Below are 7878 nucleotides of genomic sequence, written 5' to 3'. Positions count from 1 at the left end.
GAGAGAGAGAGAGAGAGAGAGAGAGAGAGAGAGAGAGAGAGCCGGTCGATCGACAAATAGCACGCCGCTCGTACAAACGTACCTACGAGGACGGATACGGTACGAGTTTATGCTCCGAGTCGGCCTCCGTCAGGGCTCCGTGCACGAGAGTCGTAGCAGCCTGAAGGGACTCGATCAATACCTATTGTCAATATGCAGCCGATACCAGCGACGTTATTGAACGCGACAAATATCGGGGAATCGTCAATGTACAGTGGGAGGCATTAGCGAGACGACATTTGAGATGGCACGATTTGCGCCACGATCCAAGTACTTTTCGTGTCAGTAATAAATGGCCGATAACGCGCCACGGCAGTATCGCTTTCATCGACTACGACGTCGCGACGGATTATCCTCGGGACGACGTGCCGCTTCGCGGTGGAAATCCTTCGCCGTACGTGAAGCTCTACGATCGGATCTCGAGCGATTCCGCACTCTGTTTTCCGTCGCGAATTTACACGCCGCTCAACGCTCCGCATCGCGAAGGGAATACCGCGAGAAACTGGATGACCCTTGAGATCGCCCTCGGCCGATCTCGACCCTGCAAACTTTTACTTCTCGATGTCGCCGGAATTGAGTGCTAAGTTTGACAAGTTCCACATTGCGCGATTTCATCCGCGGACGCGGGACACGCTCGAACTCGGTTTGCCCCAGGTGGAAACGCGATTCACCACCACGGACAGTGGCAAGTTTGAATCTTCTTATCAGAGGTGTTCTGTCCCCCTCTCCCATCCCCCTCCTCCCAGTCCCGCTCTCTTTCTCGCTCATTTTCTTTTTTTCAGCAGACCTTTCGACGTGCTCAGCAGCAATAAAAAGATGAACTTTTCGGAAAAACGATAAAAATAATCCATTGTTCGAAACGACCGCTTGATCTCTCCTCGTCGCGAAGAAACTTCTCTTTGAGACTGCTTCATTATCGTTAGGAGAAGAGGGGAGAGGAGAAGAGGGCGCGAATTAAACGACGCGTCAATCTTTATATCACCGACACGAGAGCGGACAGCCTGACGGAAAAAAGGGTTCATTTAAATAGGGTCTGACATTACTATTACGTCAATTTTCCCTGATTGATTATTTGCTAATTTACGCAATGACCTTTATTTATTATCCCCATAGCCTCGCAGAGATATAAACACGCGTCTATATCGCACCTCATCTTTGCGATATTCCGCACACGAGTGTAAAACCAATGGAGTTAATTATAACTCCGCGTCAATAAATACACGCGCGCTTTTCTTTTAATACTTAATCGTCGTCACAACAGTTTATCCATCAAGATTTCCTCTCTCTCTCTCTCTCTCTCTCTCTCTAGTAGTCTTATCAAGCATTAACGCGGCAACTAAATGATTAATTGTTACGATGCACTTGCAGTATGCGCGTGCACATGTATCTATATGTGTGTGTGTGTACGTACAATGCCGCTTTGGTCTATTTGCATACTTTGTACGGCTTTTATTCACGAGATACACGCGACCGTCGTCCTTTCAGAAACCAGGAAGAGGAAGCTCAGCTCCCTAGACACGCGATCGATGCATAAAACACTTTACTTTAATCACTTTAAGGTCGGGAAAATGTCATGTCAAGGGGAAAGACCTTTCACTTTTATCCTATACTTACGGTATATATATACACACACATATGCATTCACATATTTATTCACACACATATATATATATATATATATATATATATATATATATATATATATGTGTGTGTGTGTGTGTGTGTATATAATTTATTTATGTATAAAAGTACGTATGGCGCGCCAGCTCGTCCCCAACGATCGAGCTTAGGCCGCGACACAGTTTGCCGTTTAACCTTTAATCGAATAATGTGAAAATTAAACGCTCCTTAACACTCCACTGGTTAGGAAAATAAGTCGCAATAACAAGGTTAACCCTTTGCGACACTTGTTTCGCCTGCGGAGCGATGCCGGGATACCGCTGACACTGCAGAAACTCGATAAACGAGATCCATTTCTTCCGTTTAGTTATCTCGACTCTTATGATCGTTAAACGACGCTTCAATTATCGCGCGCAAACCCGAGTCGAAATTTTTGATCCACATTGATCCTGCAAATTCCGTTCAATTTGAAGGAACAATGGAGAATCTAGAGATATAACAGACATTATGCAGACTATTGACTCATCTTGATGCTGCGAATGATTACTTACCGCCGACATTTTATCTGCATTGAGCCTTCTCCTAATATCAATGAGCAATGTATTAATCAAGAAACTTACTCGATTGCAGATAAAGTGCGGTAAGCAATGTGCGGTAAGCAAATAATGTAATAAAGATTTATTAGTAGAGGGTTATACATAAAAAAACAACCAACATTTTACTTCATACATTTTTTTATAGGAATTTAGAAGGGTTTTCTTTATAGAAATTTTTATAGGAATCAGTCTTGATGAAAGAAAGGGGAAGGAATTTCCACAAGATTTGGAAATTTAAAGGGAAAATTCAAAAATCTGGAAATTCAAAATAGAGAGGAAAGGATTTATTGCCCTAATAAGGGCAGTTGCATATAAAATATTCTCTTGCATAATAATAGCATTTACATAATAATGTCCAATAATGCTTTGCATGAATAGAGATTCGGTATAATAACAAAGCAGAAATGAAAAAAAAGAGAATATCAGTTTCGGTGTAATAAAGATAAGCTGACATGAGAAAAAAGAGAGATTTGACGTAATAACAATGATAATCAAAAGTGAAAAGTAAGCAACAGATGTAAATAAGGCATAGCATTATTAGGCAAAATTCTTGAATTACGAGACATACACTAAATTTTCAGGCCAGTATTGATAGCTGTAAATTAATTACCATCTTTGATTCAATGCATAATTAATAAATAGAGATCCGTATTCATGAGCCGTAATCAGCTGCTTCGATGAATATTTCCGGTTGTATGGAACAATCATAGGCATTGGTCGACGGATTATCAGAGAATCACCCACGTGAAGTTAGTATAACTTGTATAATAATTATTATATATAACTAAATAGGGGGGAGGAAAGCTTCAACTTGAATAATAATAAGCTATAAATTCCGGTCTGAATTTCGACTCGGGTGTTTCTTTATTCTCGGCGCGTTTATTAAGTGTCCGATGAAATCGGACATATGACTTGACATACCTGGAAATATATGATGTATCGCTGTCAACGTCTCGGCGTCCCTAATCCCTCGTCTGAATTCTTACTCCAGCATCCTGCTCTCGGCTGCTCCGTACTCTATTGTAGCACAGGCACTGGCACTGACACTGACACTCGCGTGGATACGATTCGATCAAAGAAACGCGACGCCGACGATAGTCCGATTAAATATTTGAAGAGTCATGAGAATTGTATATAACGATACTCCACGTGCTCCACGTCGCGGCACGTCCGTTGTGTTCGTCAGCTCGAGACGTAATGACTCAGAGAGGTACATGACGCTCAGCAATACCAAAACAATAGGCAAAAACGTTCCCCATCAGTCGCCAACCGTCGTCGTGCGCCGTTAATAACAACGCATCTCGGTAGCCCAGATATCACAACAATCAATCAAAACATGACTCATGTTTGGAACTTTCCAACGACGTCTGTTTACTTCCATTTAAAGGCTTGGTGTTATTGTCCCGAGTCCAAATTTGAATTTCTTAAATCGAAAGTTCCAACGTCAATAAAAAATGGTGAGATATATAACATTAACGAAATAACAATGATCTGCATAATGTTGTATCTCAAGATTCTTCACGGGTTCTTTCAATTTCACGGAATTTTCGGCGTCAGTAAAATCGATATTACGTCACAGGATAGAACATGACGTCTGGAAAATGCAGTAAAGAGTGAAATTAACCAATTAGACGCGAAATTGGTGAAGATAGAGCGCGGAAACTTTGTGATGGCGATTCTACAAAACGTATTAGCGTGGTACACTCAAGGAGTTACCTCGTTCGCGAAGATAGTATGTGTAATAACGCAGTTATTGATAACTACGTTATTAATAACGTACCAGCGGTATAACGTAGTTATTGCATGTAGGCACGTTTATATCACACACATATAGACACACACATGTACACATCGCGCTACAACAATATTGCTCGCGATATTACCTTGATAGGAAATCATTTCTAATATTAATCGTTCTGCCAACGACAGCGGAAAAATGATCTTTCGTTATTTGTACCTGTAGGTGTTTTAAAACACGTCGTTTGACAAAGTCGCGCAAAAATGTCGCGAAACATCTCATTCGGGATGACATTCTCTAGTTCCGTAAGATAAAAAATACGCGGAGAGAATGTTATAGATTTTTTCCGTATTAATTCTTTTTTATTTTATCATGCTTTCAGTAGCAAATAAGAAACAAGACTTACTTGTCTTGTAAATTTCGCTAAAGACATGGTGAATCTTTTTAGAAACGTGCTTTTACAGTTCTTAAAATATAGAAGTACACATAAACTGAAAGAATCGTCAATTGCTGACCTATCCCTGAGTTGCAAAATTCCATAGTAATTTTTGCCACAAAATTCTCTCTGTGTAGTCAATTGGAACTGTGGCGTTATCTTACAATGCGTGTATTGTGCGTTCGCTCTCATGTGTGATATATAAGCGAATTTACGCGAAACTGTATCTAAGTACGTAAACATTAAGGTAGTATTTAGGCAAGCATAGGTAATATCATTCTCACAGGAATCCTTTGTGAAGTTAAACTTGAGTCGTAGACAAAAGGCGAAGTCTAGTGTACCTGACATTACTGCCGCCCGATGGGTTCGTTACGTTATGTCAGGTTATGAGAAGTTGGAATTTCTCGGCAAACAGCTAATTAATGGTAACAAATGGCAAACAGCCAATGAATAGGGTAACAAACTCGAGGCAGTTATTCCGCCGAATCGATCAGATGGCAGATGGGGAGTATGTTTTCTGGCGGGTAAAATTTGTTTGGAAAACCGCACGATATCTGCGCCGAAAAGAGAGCTTCCGTTATCGGCGGTATTTTTGCGCCCAATGGTTTTATAACGCGCCAATTGATAAACTTGCGGAAGTTTCGTAGCTCAGATTCATTCGCGAGATAAACACGAATTCGCAAAAGCTCCAGCGCGCGTTAGCAACGCGCAAATATCGACGCGACGAAAAATGACAATACTACTTCTCAATTCGACGTGAAGCGAAAACAATGTGAAATAACGCAAAAGTGCATTATGAGCAAATGAAGTTGAATTCTCGTCGATGGCGCGGCACGTCATACGCAATATGAACGCGACGAGAGGATATAAATATAAATTAAAATGCATTCGCGCTCGCGGCGCACAAAGTCACTCACAGGCTCGCACGTGCGCGCGATTATATAGATGAATACGTGCGTTTTTCGCAATTACTTGTTCTTTCCAAACGCAATTTTCAGCAATTTCGTCGCATAATGGTGCCCGTAATAGGCATCTGCATAAACAGAGAAGTTCAAAAGACGCGCGTGCGGCACAATTTGCGAGCCACTTACTGCCGAACGATCTTCGCGAATTAGAATGTCAAAGGTAGCGAATAAGCAACGGTATTATTTGCTTTTCAATTAATCGCGGGTAGCCGTTCGCGTCGGCGAAAGTTCCATTCGGAACTCAATTTCCGACGTTGAAGACGAGTGCTTCGAATCGGCTCTCGCCCTGGGAATACTTCCAACTATTCGCGGAACATGAAATTCCGTTGCGGGCGTTTGCGGGCTCGCGTTTTTTCCTCCTCTATTTCCCTTCATTCTTGTTTTTTTCTTACTTTTCGTTTTCTTTTTTTTTTTTTTCGATTCGGACACCACCTGCCATCTCGAGGAAACGGCGGAATGTGGGTTACGCCAGTCACGTTGTAATTTGTTGCGGCGGTCCGTCGTAAAACGCGCCGTCGCCATCCTAAGGAATAGGACTTTAATATACGCGTTAAAGTTCGAAAACTGTCCGGGGCGATGTGCATCCAGCGGAAAACATCCGGCGCGCTGCACGCCACGATAGATCCCCCGGTCTCCGGGCTGGTGGTGTACACGCCCCGTGTAAAGCAACGCTCGCGAGAAGGTGGAATATTAATGAGCGCGAGAGCGGAATCGCTGGATGCGCCGGAAAACGTTTCGCTCCCGGAAGCGGAAGAGCGTGTACGTGAAAATAGAGTCCGGTCCGCTCGGCGAGCAGATTCGAATCGTGTTATTTCCACAAATAAAGGTACTATTTTTCCCTGCCCTCCCTCATTCCGAGTTTTTGCAAACTCGCGGGGAGAAACGCGAGCGGAAAAATTCGTTTCCGCGCACCCAATAAGAATGCCTCCCATTTTTTTTTCATATTTTCCACATAACGTATGAAATAAATAATAAAATAATAATAAAATTTGACGTGTTACATGTTATTTGTGTATGTCATGAAGAAAAGGTACATTTTATGTTCCATCGATGATTGTTTTTTTAAGAATTTTGTTATCGTTGTTTTGTTGATATTATTTTAAAAATTTTATCAGTCTAGTTTTTTAGATTAATGATGTGTACTAAAAAAATAATAGATAGCTATGTTCTATATATATATATATATATATATATATATATATATATGTAACGAGCCGTTCACGAAACAAATAGAAATAGAAATAGAACAAGAACCGGGTAACGATAATCAAACGACTCGTCACGAAACCAAACGCGACAAACCGATGTAAACATCACCGACCGACCGCAAAGATCACAACATAATAGCATGTTAAAAGAAGTATAAAAGACCGCACGAAAAGCTCAGCGAGAGCAGTCTTCCGAGGCACTCCGCTAAACAGAGCTCAGACTCCAACAGCAATAGCACCTCGTGAACACCGCTAACTAGAACACCGCTTCCAAGATCTTCCTCGATACCGCTCCGTCGACTTATTGGATTCGTAAAGTCGACATCCGCGTAGACTTATTGGATTCGTAAAGTCGACATCCTTGATTACCGCTCCGTCGGCTTGTTGTATTCGCAAAACCGACAGCCACGTAGACTTATTAAATCCGTACCGGCTACCGCTCCGTCGACTCGTTGGATTCGTAGAGTCGACACTCGCGGAGACGTGTCGGATTCGTAAAGTCTACATCCTTGATTACCGCTCCGTCGGCTTGTTGTATTCGCAAAACCGACAGCCACGTAGACTTATTAAATCCGTACCGGCTACCGCTCCGTCGACTCGTTGGATTCGTAGAGTCGACACTCGCGGAGACGTGTCGGATTCGTAAAGTCTACATCCTTGATTACCGCTCCGTCGGCTTGTTGTATTCGCAAAACCGACAGCCACGTAGACTTATTAAATCCGTACCGGCTACCGCTCCGTCGACTCGTTGGATTCGTAGAGTCGACACTCGCGGAGACGTGTCGGATTCGTAAAGTCTACATCCTCGCGTACCGATCCGTCATCTTACTCGATTCGGAAGATCGACCCCGCGAAACCGCATCTTAGCGCACAACCGCAACGCCAAATCCGAAGCATCACGCCCGCAGGGCCGGGTGAGTCGTCAAGTAACGGCTCTCTTCGCGCGACCAAAAGTTAAAGATCCAAACGTCAACATCGTGCCGCAAGCACAACACGATCGACGCGTCACACGACCGCCCGCGTCCCGCGACCGCCAGCGGCCCCACAGCCGAGCTCTGCAGCAGCAGACATCAACACGCGCGAACACAAAAACCCGCGCGCAAAACCAACGGCGCCGACTCAACCTGTACATACTCATTGTAAATAGCCATCTAATCGACAATATATATTATTCTACTATCCATCCCACTGTCTTCACGATTATTGACATCTGCTCGAATCCGGACCGCACCGACTCGCAGCTTATCCCGCATGGAACGCGAAATAGCGTTACATA

The 7878-nt window shown here is 43.1% G+C and overlaps 1 protein-coding gene across 6 annotated transcripts in view; it reads right to left on the bottom strand.

Moving 5' to 3' along the window:
* Nucleotides 1-7878, bottom strand: part of LOC116847109 (monocarboxylate transporter 2-like) — a 91887-nt gene that overhangs the window by 26881 nt on the left and 57128 nt on the right. The gene's annotated exons all lie outside the window — the stretch shown is intronic.

The sequence above is a fragment of the Odontomachus brunneus genome, unplaced genomic scaffold, assembly GCF_010583005.1.
Source record: "Odontomachus brunneus isolate Ranch 3 - 2012 unplaced genomic scaffold, Obru_v1 Obru_scaffold_004, whole genome shotgun sequence".
NCBI classification, from domain to species: domain Eukaryota; kingdom Metazoa; phylum Arthropoda; class Insecta; order Hymenoptera; family Formicidae; genus Odontomachus; species Odontomachus brunneus.
The sequence above is the reverse complement of the archived record's forward strand: the minus strand, read 5'-3'. Positions and strand labels throughout refer to the sequence as shown.